Source organism: Antennarius striatus, chromosome 8, assembly GCF_040054535.1.
Source record: "Antennarius striatus isolate MH-2024 chromosome 8, ASM4005453v1, whole genome shotgun sequence".
In the NCBI taxonomy this organism is placed as follows: Eukaryota; Metazoa; Chordata; class Actinopteri; order Lophiiformes; family Antennariidae; genus Antennarius; species Antennarius striatus.
In genome coordinates this window covers 16,297,762-16,313,987 of record NC_090783.1, presented here as the reverse complement: position 1 = coordinate 16,313,987, position 16,226 = coordinate 16,297,762, and positions in this window count along the sequence as shown.

Here is a 16,226-nt window from a genome sequence, read left to right as displayed (position 1 = left end):
TCCCTTTAACGGGAGAGACCGAGAAAAGTACCCTCAGCAGCCTAAGCCTATAGCAGGATATCTAGTGGGGTGTGCGTTATTTCTAATTTCAAAAATTAAAGTCGGTACAAGGTTGTTGTAAATACTAATTGGTGCATAAGGCATAAATATAACCAGTACAGATCTGGTTGGATGTGATGCAGTGTTTAGGGTTCGCTTGTTTGGACTAGATCATCTCTTTAATGAGGGTTTGTGCCATGCTGCTGTTTAAAGCAGCTGTTTTAGAACTGCTGTTATTTATCGACATGCTGGGGAGTCTAGGGGTGGGTGGGTGGGTAGCTGGCTGGTAATTGATGGAGCTGAGTGATCGCCTCATCTGTGAAGCTGTACAGTAAAACAGCACTGACAGCTCTGCTGCTACGTGTGTGTGAGGAGGGTGTTGTTGATGCTGAGGAGGGGGAGTGTTGTTTGTGTTAGTGTTATTTTAAACACACATATACGTAGAGTATGTATGTATGTATCTATATATGTATATATGTATGTGTGTGTATGTATATTTGTGTATGTATGTATGTACGTATGTACATATGTATGTATGTACGTATGTATGTATGTATACATGTATGTATGCAGGGTGTGATTTATAAAAAAAAATGGGGGGGGGTTGTCTTTTTTTTATCATGAAAATATGCACTATCAACAAGCCTAATTCTCTTTTAGTTTCACGGTAGGGCCTATTATCTTAAAATTCCAAACAGTTGAACATGCATTTTTAACACAAACACATTTTAATTGTCTGTGCTGGCGACAATGTGTCAGATGAAGATGATGATGAAGATGGTCAGCGACCAGCAGATGAATGAGTGAGGAGATGGACTTGAGCTACACTTGTGCTGGAACTGTGGTGGGCTTGGGATGATGATGTACCAAACGATGATGATGATGATGATGAACCTCACCATGTGGGCCTCAGTTTTGCTGTTTATTTTTACTTCCTTAGGTATTGTATTTATATGTTGTTTATTGGTGTATGTATGTGTTGTTTAGTTGTGTATTTATGTTTCTTTTGCTGATGTATGTTTGTACGTCCTGAGTTGCGTATTTACATGTTCTGTGTTTTATCCCATCCTCTTAGTGTATTTATTGTGTCCTTCTATGTATTCATCTTTATGTGTATTTATTTCTTCATTCATTGTTGTCTTACAGAATGCAAGGTTGTATGTGAGCAGATGGTGGACATGATTTGTTCCAGGATAAATAAAGAGTTATCTATTTATCTTCTACCATATCATATTATATACAAATGTAATTACAGACACACACAGAGTATTAAATGTGGGCAGAAAGAAATCAGCAACCTTAGGTGATATAAAGTAAGAAAACAAATCAGTTTCTTATGTATGTATTTCAAGTAGAAGCAGCAGTTAATAAGTATTTAAAACTCGTTTTTTTATCGCAGCTTATTGTTAGTATCACCATGATTAAAAACAGAGTATTTCAACATGCATCTTCTATACATGGGTGTCATCATGATGCGGTGTGAGAACATGTGCACATTCATGTTCCGTTATACATGCTGCACCATGATATTCCCTTTCCTGCTCATCTAGGCTGAAACTGTCTACTTACATTAATTTGTGTGCATCTTGATTTTTGTGTTTATCTACATTTCCATAAACTTGTTTTTATTTGTGAAAAGTGTGTTTCAAGCCTCAGTTTATGTGCTTGTGTGTGTGTGTGTGTGTGTGTGTGTGTGTGTGTGTGTGTGTGTGTGTGTGTGTGTGTGTGTGTGTGTGTGTGTGTGTGTGTGTGTGTGTCAGGAGGGTGAGAGCATGCAGCACCACTGTTCTGCTCTGCTGCATTGCAGCACGTCCTGCCCAACCCGAGGTCGCCGTGGTCCTCCTCCAGGGCACTCTTCCAAGGTCACAGCGGGTCAATCCTCTCCATCTGCATATCCAGCCGATGCTAGGGTGAATCCATAAACACCATGCAAAATCTGTCAGCTGTTAGCGCAATGAGACAGCATTAAGAACCAGAGCTGGAGGTAACCACACTACGGCTGCATGGTCTCAATAATCTTTCAGTGTTGGGATCAGACATGTAATCTTCCCAGATGACCAGTCGATCAGCTGCGAATGCCTTTCAACACAAGATGAACCACAGTGGCACAGGCACTCTACATGCAAATGCATGCAACTGCAGTCATATGGTCGCATTCTGATATGGGAGGTGTTGGGGGCTTTTTTTATGAAGGAATTTACTGTCACTCTGTGGAAAATGAGGGCTTTTATGGGAGTCATCAATGAGCATGTTCTGTCAAAGATTTATGACCAAAAATGATTTAGGATTAATTTATCATGACTTCATATCTTGCTGACTGAGATAATAAAAATGGAAATAGACGCTAGTTGTAAACCAGACACAAACTGCATGAGGTAAACACAGACACAACTAAAAACTATTTAGTGATTTTACGGTGAAGGGCAAATCAAATTTTAGACAAATCAATGGAAATCCCAGATAGAAATAACTGAAATGAAAATCATCATTTCTGAGGTTTGAAACTCCAGACGTGTGTTGTCAGGGGTTGTGTCTGTGGTGATGTCAGCAGGAGGGGGTCAAAGATTGTCTGCTCCTGATATACATGGTGGGTGGAAGGTGAGTCCTAAGCAGTGATGTGCGGCGAGGTTCATGGCTGGTGAGGCACTGATCTCATCATAATTAAATTTACAAACATATGAATCTACTGTGTAGCATATTCACCATTTAATTATGAACAGTGAGTGTGTTATTTTTAAAGTCTCAGAGCAGAATTATTTACACGTACAAACTGTAACACACAAATAAGCACATCTGATTGAAAAAATACGTTATGTTGTAACCTACATGTTTGTTTATATATTACGTTTACTTGTAAATAAAATCCATGCGCCGCTCCTTCTGAACAAAAGCAGCGAAAAAAAATTATATAGTATGGCAAGGCAAGCGGAAAACGAATGGCTGTAGTTTGCTGTCACTCTGGGATCACCAGCACCCCCTATCAATGAGGCACGACAACATCGTGCCTCACTTCGTGCCTTGTCCCAGCGGTTTCATGACCGCTCAATTCAAGAAAGACGTTACAGTCATGCAGTTGTTGACAAAAAAACACTGTACGTTATATACATTAGCTAAATTATGGAAATTTACTTCAGAGAGCAAACGTGTTCTAATATTTTAATAGCGACATATAGAAGGATAGCATTACGGTCTCACTGTATATCATGCCAGCACAGCTAGTCGACCCATTGCGCAATCCATGGTGAGGCTCGACTTGCTGGTGCCTCACCGCAGGGCTCTTCTCAGTATATCAGCGGTAAATGTTGAAATTCAGCAATTCTGAGTAAAAATAACCTAAAATTGGTGATGTTGAATAGAAAATAACTTTATGATACACATCACTGGATAAATATAACCATTTAATTTATTTCTTCAATTTTTCGTTTTTTTGCTCTTATCATGGCAGGTGAGGCCGTGCCGCACCTGCCTCCCCTGACCGCACGTCACTGGTCCTAAGCCCCGTCTACAAAGGATAGGAGAGAAATTGCATTGGTCACCTGAATCCCTGGAAATGCAGTATGCACTCTTAAACCAAGAGTAAGTTAAATAAGTGCCGCAAATCAGCCAAATATTTTTGTAATTTTTAATCCAGATTAATTGCTTAACTATTATATTAGGACTACTTCAAAAAGGGGAGGGTGAATTTGCAATTGGGTGTCAGTGTATAAATCAGACCACCTGCATTCAGCTTAGAAAACGACTCATAATTTTAATTTTTACCAGCCCCAAGTGGCCAGTAGAGTAAACAGAACATAGCAGTAAAGTCATATTTACAGTAAAGTAAAATCAACACAGCGTACTTCCATTTATCTGTGCTTTTGCACGACAACGCCTGGCTGTATTCCTGACACCTGTTCCTGTCTTGGTTGCATTCTCACCGAACTTTTTTACTAAATGATATTATAGATGAATACTGACACACTAACAATGACAATGCTAACACACAGAAGTCTGTCAGGTATACGGTTTGCCATTCTCACCATTTAAGAGATTTAAGATTGGAAAGAGGAGTGACAACGGAAATGATGTAGTCTCACTGAAAGAGCTCATGCATTAGCGAGGAAGTGAGGGACAGAAAAAGATATTTCAGCTGTCTTTTGTTTGATTGAAATAATTGACCTGCTGTTGTCGTGCAGTGGATTACTCAAATGGACGCCCTCACGAATGGCACAACGAGGATCAGGATACTGGAGTGTGGAAGGCCAGCATTGAGGGGTGAAGGTCTTCCATTTCGGATCATTCTTTGTTCTACTGATCCAGTTTATATCTAGTATACTGTAACAGCTCCACGTTGAAGACGCGTTGATAAATATGCTTGACAGTTGGATATTTGTTTGTCTGTTTCCTTCTTTATGAGTCATAAAGTTTATATATATATATATATTTATTAATTCATTCATTCACAGAAGACGCCAACGCCAGTTCAGGGTGAGACCAGGATGTGCTGCTTGCTGGTGGGAGAACTCTGTGATGGGTGCAGTTGGTTTATAATACCAAATACATGGTATATATATAAAACATATGCCCAAGAGGAAGTCTAACTTCTGTTCTGAACACTGATTGTTGCCCAGTTATAAATACATGCATTTGTGACTTATTTTTTCCATCAGTTTTTGCCTCTCACTCAAAAGTGTGAGACTTTGGATAGAAGACATCAAAAGTGTACCTGGGAAATCTCAGTATGTGACAGCGGACTGACTCGTTTTCCTGACTGTGACTCTCGCTTGATGTGGCTTCGGGGAGCAGTTTGGAAGGGAGTGGTGGTGTCGTATAATACACATCCTCAGCTCTTCTCCCAGGCTGTTCCAGGTTTTATTACATTCTCACAACGGAAGGATTTCATTGGCACTATCAATGATTTATAATCTCCATACAACAGAAACAAACAAATAGATCACTTCCATAATTTACTGGAACACTGCCAACCCTGAAATATTAAATGAATAAACACTTTTTTTTTATTCATGTAAATGGACATCTTCCCAGCGAGCCTCCTTGTGTACACTACGAACAAATTGCCATGTTTAGGCCATGAAGGAAAATCTGATATGTTCCCCATCTGCATTATGAAGACAAACATGACACCTCTGCTCTAAACACAGCATCAACACATCCCAAAAGAAAGTGTGATGAACTTCCTACCCCATGTAGGTCACCGCGATAAGCAGAAACATCATGTTGAAACTCTATGAGTCATGGACTAGTTTGATAATTAGTATTCTCTAGTACAATAAGACTTAATTACATCTCCTAATGACTTCACTCACTGAAACTAATGGCTAACAGAGATAACAGATCTGTCATTACCACGCTTCTCACATCTAGAATGGAATGGAGGTCTTATTGGACAATTGCGTCATCGTCATTGAGGAGACATCTGGAACACTTATATGTCCTAGAAGAAAGTGTCTGTAATACATCTGTCACAAATGGATCTTTCTCTTTAAAAAAGAAGGGATGCACAGTGAAGACTGAGGTCATTGCCATGTTATAGCACCATCTACAGTACAGGCAAAATACAAACATATGATGCATGAGTGCTGGGATCACATGCGCTCACCTGTCAACTTGGTTGCAATTTCAAAATGCATTATATCCATATATGACAAACACATGCCACCTAGAAGGCTTAGAACATGTGCTGCCTTCTCATATCTGTTATCTGTATCATATCAGCTGAGGATTTATGAGCTGTAAAGTAAATTAAATCATGGACAAACACATCCGCATTGAACTTATGTAACAATGTAGAATGCAAAAATAAATATGAATACACTTAAGATTTAATATATACATGTTTTTAGTTACAAATTCTGGATTTGATCGTTGTGTCAGTGATTTAAGGACTGTCTAATTGGCCTCACACATAATAACCAGACAGATGCACTCTGTACAAGCATCAGCTGAGTGGAAAATCATTTGTCAAGGAGCACATCTGCTCTGTGAGCACACACAATTGTATCCATTGTACACAAAATCATATTTGGTAAGTTCTTCTCCGTGTTGCTGGGCAGAGTAGATCACATTCAGACTGAGAATATTGCCCCTGATCTCCCACATTTTCTCACATAAACATACAAATGACTTCTCCAGGCAGTGCTTTGAAGTCACAGATTAAAACTATAGAGAATACTTTGTCTGATGTTCAATAAAACTGTCCAAGCAAAGAGGCAAACCAAGGCAATGAGGCGGCTCACAAACCCGTGTTCAGGGCTGTGGTGATTTGATCACGCTGACTGAAGGACAGACGACTTGAATGATGGATATGTGAAGACTCAGCACCAGAACACAGCCATTCCGTTCACAGTCCCAATTTATGTATAATTAGCATTTGATCGACTATAAGCAGCAGCTAATTATGCAATCAGCCACTGGAGCTGTCTGCTTTCTGCAAGTGAAGGGGGGGGGGGGGGGGGCTGTGAAAGCAGAGGTGTGTTGGTGGTATTGATGTGAAAACTGCTCTTTCTTCCAATTTCCCTGGAGAGGTTTTGTGATGTTCTCAAACTGCCTGCTGCCTGTCAGATTTTTGTTGTTGAAGTTAATTAAATTTTCTATTTCCAAACGGTAAACCTGCACAATCCGTACCTGCTTGTTGGACGACTTCCACGAGCACTCTGCAGATGAACCATTATGTTCTGCAAGATATTGTAAGAATATATTCTCTGACCTTGGAGTGTGTATTCTTTTATCCTTATTTTAAAAACTTATCACATTGGTGTTCTTCGTGCACTGCTTCTGCATTTTTCCCTGGTCCTTTCTTTTTCCTCTGTTACTATCTTCTTGTCTCCTGAGTGGGTGAGCAGTGTCAGGAATGGCGAAGTGAGATGTTAGCATGAACCCAATGCTGATTCGCTGTGACACCATCGGAGGTAGGAGCTGAACTCAGAGGGACACTCAGGACTGACTCATTGAGACAAGACTGAAACCCTTCATGTCCACTTCTTTTCTACCACCGCCTCTATTTGTTTCCACTTTGTTTTCTTGTCTTTGTTCCAGAGTTATCTACTCAGTCAAGTGTGAACTCCTTCAGTCCTCAGTGATATGTCTCGTGTGTAAAGGCTGTGTTTATGCTATTCGTGTCAAAGTCAAGTCCGTAGATGTGGCAAAACTAAGTCAACTTTTCACTTTTTCATTTATGATGCTGGACAATACTGTTAAAATGATTTTCATAGCAAATCCTGAAAACACAAATTGAGCAAGAGTTAAAAAAAAAAATTAACTGAGTGGTCATTAAAGTGGAAGGAAATAAAAATGTGCAGATACTGTGGGCCTTTAAAGTGGCAATAATCAATATTTCTTCCATCGAAAGAATCTTGTACATATTTAACACTGAATTTGTAAGACACTACCAATTTCTCCATGGACTTTTAAAAGCCATTAGCTTCTCACAGATAAAGTGCAGGGTTAGTTCACCTCCTTCAGCAGATACTTCCATTTCAAAAATTTTCTCTACCTTTCAACCCAGTTGGCATCTCATGAGCCAATTTAGCAGAATCTGTGCACTTCCCCTTCCTGGGATTCCATTTTCCTGTTTGGAACTGTGCTGTTGCAGACCTCAGAACCGACTGTCGGCGTACACAGCACAGTTAAAGGTTAAAAATAGCTGGCAAACAAATATAAAGTCTAAGGTCAAACTGTTCCATGATTGTTTGTGCTTTCTTTCTCATACACACATATGTCTACATGAAAAAGTTTATGATTATAGAATAATATTGTATGTATTAATTTTGCAGAGAAGCTAATGACAGTCAGCTGTGTGCGAACCACATCATGCTTGCTGATAAAAATATTCTTTTAACTGGGACAGATCCTGCAGAGAGAGCCTCAGCTGGACATGAAGCTGCTGAAGGAAGCTGACTCAAATTTAATGCTGCTCGGAGGCACGCCACGCATCAGGTGCACAAACAGCCCCTCGTAGGAAAACAAACTCCAAGGCTCTGATGAGGGAAGATTGCATTGATTGATGATCTGTTGCTTAATCGCCTGCCGATCTTCCACGTATTAGGGAGAACGAATTAGCCAGCAAATCTGAATCTCTAATGTCTGGCTGTATGACTTGCAATTTATCTCTGTCAAGAATTAGATGAATGGAGGCCGTCGTCTCCCAGAACAATGGCGCCAAAAATGAGCCAGTCTTAAATAAAAGAAATTACCAACGGCCAGTGTAAACAGTTATAAATGATGGCAGGGAGAGAATATGATTGGTGAGATCCATCTTCCATCGTTTCACTTTATGAGTTTCGCCAAAGCTCTTGAAATAAAGCATGATTTGACTCCCTAGGGATATTTTGTACCCTCTTGATTCAGTGACTTTATCACTTCAATAGCAGAGCCCCAGCAACAATCTACAAAATCGGCCTGCTGCTGCGCGTGACAGAGGGGATGCAATTCAGCAACTCTAGTGAGTGAAAATGGATTAGACATCTTCATATTTGACAGATCGTATTTTTAAATGATAACCTGCTTAATAATGTTCACAGAGTGAGTTATGACGAGAGCTTGGAGCTGAGTCAGTTCCTGAAGCATCAACAGGTTAGAACAAAGTGTTTGTGATTCATCTTGTGCTGGTTGTCGGACATGTTGATGTATGTTTTTTGATATGAGAGGGAAAAAAAACAGAGATTCTTTTGAGTCATCTGAAATGATGAAAGCTACTCTTCACCCCATCAATCATCCACACAGACATCATCTGTTAATCTTTATGCATGTAGATTAACAGACACCATCTGTTAATCTACATGCATGTCAGTGTTACAACTATTTATAACATGTACACCAAATTTAGTTGCTTATTTTTAAGTCATACAGTGTGTCATCATTTACTGTGTTCTCCCCTATGCTACAGGCAACAGGATGTCTGTTCTCTTATCTATTACGTACCAACATACTGTATCAGGTCCATGTTTAGAGAACACGGTTAATAAAACCGCTCTGATCTGTTTTCACTTTGTCAATTCTGGCGAGACGCCATCTGTGCATTTGACCTTTAAAACTCGCAGACGTTTTCCCTTCCTGCTGCTTTTTATTTTTTTTTGTCGTCTTAAAGTTAAATGATTACGTTTTTGCCACCGCAGTCAATATGCCATTAGTTTCTTTTAAAATGAGAGGGAATAGGTATCATTTCTCTGAGGCAATGAACCCGGCAAGGGCTTTTGGCAGATTTGGTTTGTCGCATCCCTGCTTTTGATGGAGAGACTCTGAGATACAGAGTGGAAGTAAATGAACGGTGGTTAGAAAGACACTCAAAATGAATGGCTTGGGATTTTGGATGAGATAAAAGGATCGACTTCCAAGGAAAAAAGTCAGATTCACCAGTGAGGCTTCAGTAGGAGCATCGATAACAAGAAAAAACAAAGCTTTTATTTTGGTGATTTGATTTCTCACTTGCTGCATTGCTACGTGATTTCCTGGGATGGGGTACACTTCTATGGAAATTTATTTTTCAACATCAGCTTGATCATGCTGATGTTTTTGTGCCTCTGTTTGCTCTTTATCTTTTGGATGTGCAGGAAAGGACAAAGACAGGTGACATACATCGTCACTGTAACAATAGGAAACAGCAGAAAGGATAAATTATGAATATGATATAAGTTAATTTGTGTATTTGATATTTGCTGATTTTCTTGTGGACAAATTTGACCTGGTGATAATGCATGTTTGCAGGACATGTCAGGGCAATACATTGATTAGTTTTAAGTACCTTAAATGTCAACCCGCTGTGACACCGAAGAAAACGTCACGGGGCCCCACAAGTCATCAGAGTGGATCGCTCGGGAATGGAAACTGTCTGTTGCGGATCCATCAACCCGGTGTTGAAATATTTCACTAATGAAGTGAAAACCGTATCCAGATGGTGGCACCAGATGACATATCAGAAGACTATCTCAGAAATGAGTCATTATTTATCTTCTTTTAATGTGCAATAAATTTCATTGGAGATCACGACGGCCAACATCCTGATGGCACCAAAGGAAAGTCAGGGGTGAACAGATATAGAGAGATTCAGCTTCTGTGCGGCGTTAATGACGTAATGTCGCGTCCATCCACCAAGCAGTTTATTGAGTTATTTCGGTCTAGAGTGGTGGAGCCACAGGCAGCCTGGTGTTACCGCTCATATGCCATGCCTGATGAGCTGTAAGTTAACGGCACTCTGATTATTTCCCACAAGGACGGGAAGGTCTTAAGACAGCAGAAAAACATTTAGTTTTCTTACTCAGATTGACATCATTTATTTTAGTGAACAGTAAACATGGATTCATTTTAACGCATGATTACTCATCAATTCTTTCCACAAACTAAGTACTAGTTAATTATATCCTCTTCTTCTTTTTTAATAAATCATTATGCTACAAACGCAAAAATTTCAGTTGTATGCAGAAACCCAGTGGATAAAAAACAAGCAAAGCAATCAATTGCTTTTGTCTTTCGTGTTGTGCTGCATTTCAGTCCCCTCAGTCTAATTTTAGGACTGTCCAGTGGAGTGTGTTGATGCGAGGACTCTCTGAAGAGCCGATGCTGGGAGGAAACGTCGCTGAATGTAAAACAGCGTTGATGGTGCGAAACAGTGGGTGACGTGTGAGGAGCTCTGGGACCAGAATCGGAGAGACTGGAACAGCTGCCCTGCTGCCCAGTAGGCTTCAGCCTCATTAGAATCGACTGTGTGTGTGTGTGTGTGTGTGTGTGTGTGTGTGTGTGTGTGTGTGTGTGTGTGTGTGTGTGTGTGTGCGTGTGTGTGTGTGCGTGCGTGTGTGTTTGCTCTAGCTGGGAGGCCCGGTGGGCAGGAGCAGATGCTCCATCCTGACTCAAACTCCCCAGAAGAGTGTTTTCTTCATCTGAGGAAGACTTTTTTCGCTGTCTTCATCTCTTTCTCTGCTTCTCTCCTGCTTGGCTTTTCAACCTCTGATATTGTGATGTACTGTATAAATGTGGTTGCTCATTCCTCTAGTAATTCCATCTTTACCTTTGATGAATAATACAAGTATATCAGAGCACAGTAAGCATTAATCCATTTTGATTCTTTGTGTCTACAGTAGATGAGACAATTTTTATTTCTCTTCTTAATCCTTGCCATAATTTTTGCTTTAGGAGGGGTTGTGATTGAAATCTAGGAAGTGGGACACCACACGTCACGTCATCAGTGGATTGTTTTGATCTGGTTCTGATAATTGTCACAGAAGTTTTTTAGGTCCCTCACCCTCACAGCAGTTTGGCAGTAGATTTCTTTCCTGCTGGAAATTGGATCAGATTCCTGGATTCAAGGCATTCCTTGAAAATATGGAGGTATTCTATTTCTATACAAGCCCGTATCACAATTATCCAATTACATATTTATTTGTATTTGCATGAATGAATGAATTCATTATTAATTATTCATTCATTCATTAATTATTTCCATCATTAATTAGGAATTTTTAATTTTTTTCATAGATCTTTGTGAAGGTATGTTATATGCCTCTTTTAGCAGAATGGCAGCCATGTTTTATCTACGATGCTTTTCTTTTTACACATCTACCAACACTACATTACACTAATCCCATGATGCAACAAGCTATCCATCTCATCTGTTATTCCCTCTGTCTCCCTGCCAAGAGTATATTCCAACTTCACAGCAGATCCAACTGTCACGATCTCTGCCCTCATAGAACGGCGCTGACATGACGGCAAACTGACTGGTTTGAAGGAAGTTATTTAAAAAGTTCATAAGCTTTGGAGGTGATGCACAATTTGATTTGTGTCCAGGTGCATCAGGCTGGGCAGAAATAGCCTGAAACAGGAGAGGAGTGAAAGACAGTCAAAATACATCAGTGACTGAAAACAGTAGGCCGGAATATTTTCACATTTTCTTCCTGTGAATTGAGGACTTTTTTCGAACAAACTGGACCAGATGACTGTATAAAGTTTTTGATTTTGGCCTGGTGAGGTGTGTTTCATGGTGGGATTAAAAAAAAGAAAAAAAAGAAAATTGACTTCATTTTGAGTTAGAAACGAAAGACATAATAATTGATTCATTTAGAAATTAGGCTAAGAAGAGATTTTGAGAAAACTCAGATCCCAGAGCTGAAAACTGGAGGGAGCTATCAGACTACCGTCTCTGGAGATCCAGGATGAGACGGGATTAGCAGGGGCGAGCCTGCTAGCACGCTAACCCTGTCTCTGCTACACAGTGTGCAGAAGTCTTTGACTTTCAAACTTGTGTTTATTTGCACTCAGATTGTTTTTCCCCTGTTAAGTCTTTTAGATTTTAAATTCAGAAAAGAAAATGTCCTCCATTGGTTGCCGATGCCTCTTCTTATGCAAAGAGGAGAAAAGTTATCATTTTGTCTGAGCAGTCATTTCAACAACCGGCAATGAACGGCTTTTTCCTGCTCAGTGCCGCATTGACTTCTTTTTATGTCCCATTTAAAAAGGAAAATGAACAAACAGGATGAACCAATATTTCCCTATTTGCTAGTCTTTGTGGATCTAAATATGTAGCCAAAGGAAATCATGATGTGACCTTCATGGACCTTCAACACATCACACCATTATGGCATCAAGCTGATCCACTCCAGATTAATTCTTCAATATATGTCCCAACATCTCCATTATTTCCTTTCAAGTTAATGGTGGATTAATTAAAATACTGATCAATATTTCCTTCTCAGACTTCTAAATAAATACATAAAGTTTATTCATAATACATTCCTCTGAATTTAGACACTGAACTCAAAATTCTCCTCACTGTCCACTTCCATTGTTGCATTTACAATCCTTCTATCATTAAATATGTCAGACTGAAAAGCAAGCCCTAACGGTAAATTAGTTTAATTATATAGAGAACATAATGGAGTAAATATACTTCTACTAAAATGTAATACTTGAATGTACAGTTTAAACCTCAGAAAATCCACAGAATTCCTCTCCAACAGGATCGTAGCTGCCTGTTTCCGCTCGGACAGCCAAGTCTGGAGGGTCTATGGAAAACAGGCCAAGCTAATCTTAAAACGGCCACCTGGGTGGGAGATGCATCACACCACCTGCACACGTGTGAAATGAGATCATACATACATGGAAAAACTGCTGTGTCATTCTGGGGGGCATGATATTTATCATGACACACTTTCTGCCTCTTCATGTGAACCCCGATGTCGATTTACAAAGAAGAACACGTGGGGTTACTCCAGATAAGGGTGGTCCTTGGCATGCTAATGAATGTGGACACACATACAAGCACGCGTGCACACACACACACACGCACACACGCACACACACACACACACACGCACGCACACACACACACACACACACACACCAAAATCAATGGCCTGATTGGATTGGGTTCTCCCTTTCCTGTTCCCTGGGGGGTATGGCTGATCGGCCTTGATAAACACCGGGCTGTGTGTGTGTGTGTGTGTGTGTGTGTGTGTGTGTGTGTGTGTGTGTGTGTGTGTGTGTGTGTGACATGCAGAAAGAGTCATGGACGGGTGTGTTTCTTTAATTGCAGACACAGCAAAAAGGCAACTCTCTTGATGAATTGTTTCCCATTCGGTCCTAAATGCGCTGCTCCGGCCTCACCTGGAAATTTGTGACAGTCAGCAGATTCAACGACCTACAAGCAGATGCTTCTGATTAGTTGACTCCATGAGTCAGTGGATCACTAGTTGGTTCTCCAAATGATCACGTTAAAATGTTGTGTTTTGGTAGTAATAATAACCGTGATGCAATAAGACTTGAATGTTTGTTAGTATCAGATGTCACAGACACTTAGACCATCGTTACATGTCGTACATTCCATGACGTCCGCTGCTGTGTCCACATTCATGGGTCAGAAGTGAGGACTGAAGTCTTATCATGCCTAATAACTGCTTTAGTTCCTTTAATGTCAGAGGAAACCCAGAGTGATAAAAACGCGTAAAAGACTGAATCAGATAGAAATGGTGTGGCGCTCCCTCCTCCTTCCATGACTTTGCACTTCTCTCCTTATTAGCAGCTGTGAGCCATCCAGCGCCCGTCGGGGACAGCAGCAGGAGCAGCCCCACAACTGGCCAGAATCTCTAATGAGAGATCTATGGATATAATTGATGACAATTTAGAATTTGCCAGGCACTATATGGGACTTGAAAACTTTAGTTTAATTAGAATAACGGATTGTAAAGCAAAGCATTTTATATCAATCAGCTAATCAGCCCATTGAAGGGGAGGACACAAGGTGGGAGGTAAGAAGGGGGTAACAACACAACAGGGGTATCTGACATCATTGAACAAGACGCAACAATCATTTTTATGGACCTATTATCGTTTCTGATCAGATGCACGTGTCAGACATACAAATAATTATTGTGCCTGATGAAAAAATAGTCATTTTCTCAACCCGCTTCATCTGCTTGCACAGGTCACGGGGAGCTGGAGCCTATCCCAGCTTCTCTTAGGGCGCTATGCCAGTGCACCGCGGAGCTACACACAGACACACAAGCACGCACACACACACTCATTCATTCCTATGGTCAATTTGGGATCGGCCGAATAACCTGTTTTTTAATAACCTGTTTTTGGAGGTGGGAGGAAGCCAGAGAACCCGGAGAGAACCCACGCAGACATTGGGTGAACATGTAAACTCTGCACAGAGTGGAACTCGAACCCGGAACCACCTTGCTGTGCGGCAACATCACATACCCACTGCGCCACCGTGGGTAAAAAATATTGAGTATTGGAAATACGGCTTTCATTTCAGTTATCAATCAATCAATGGCTCCCCCTTTATGTCAGAGATATAAAAGAGATTACGCATAAACACTTTGAAAAGTGAAAAGTAAATTAAACTGATTTGTAAAAAAAAAAAACCTTATACACCGTTTATTTAAACAAATCTGTCAAGTTATGACATTCACTATATTCAAAGTCAAAGTCAGCTTTATTGTCAAGTGTACCATACATGCACGACATACAGCACAGATGAAATTGCAGTCCTCTCTGACCCATAGTAAACAGGCAGTACACCAGGCGTACAACACAGGCAGTACAACAGGAAGTACAACAGTGAGTACAACATTAAAACAGCAAAATGCATCACATGAAGTAAATATTACTCGTGTTACCTGTTTTAATATTAGGTGACATGTATTGTTTTTATCTGTCAGATTTATTTGCTATTTTTATATAAATCTGTAATTTTAGCTCCTGAAAACTTTAATCATGTCTTTTATAAATACTAAAATGTGTCAAAACTGTTGCCGCTTATGAAAGTACAACATGATTGGTGATGACTGTTGCTTTAAAAGCACTAAACAAAAACCTAATCTATTTAAAATGTGACGTTCTATTTGTTGACCCAACTTCACTGTGGCTGCACACGAGGGTGGTCTCTATTCAGGAGGGCTGATGAAAAGCAGACAACATCCTGCTGATATCCCTGGAGTATACAGAAAATGTCGACTCAAACTATCTCTATGGGGAGTCTCAAATCGAGGAGAGATGTTGTGGAGGGTAGATGATGGGGAGGAGACGGGAGGAGAAAGGTGAGAAAGGGAAGATGCAACAACAATCAGCACTCTGGACAGGAGACACGATGAAACGGCCTGATGTCTCTTACCAAACCCAACAGGGTGGATGAACGGGTGAGGTCAGGCAATGAAAAGCTTGACTAGGACCAACAACACAGACACAAGCATCAGCGTTTTATTGTTTATGTCATGAAAAGGTTGCCATGGAAAATGTTTTAGAAATGTATTATTATTCGCAACAATTGGACCTAGTGTTTTAATTTGTTTGTTCATTTCTTAATACTGTACATTTACCGTAATTTACTAATTATAGTAAATTCATTCATTCATTCATTTTCCAAATCCGCTTCATCCGCTAACGCAGGTCGCGGGGTAGCCAGTGCCTATCCTGGCAGTCTCAGGGCGTGAGGCGGGGGACACTCCGGGCACGACGCCAGTGCACCGCGGAGCCACATAGAAACAAACAAATCAGTCACACACACACTCACTCCTATGGTCAATTTGGGACCGGCCAATCAACCTGAAGCGCATGCTTTTGGAGGTGGGAGGAAGCCGGAGAACCCGGAGAGAACCCACGCAGACACGGGGAGAGCATGCGAACTCCGCACAGAGCGGGACTCGAACCCGGGTCCGCCGTGTTGTGAGGCAGCAGCGCTAACCACTGCGCCA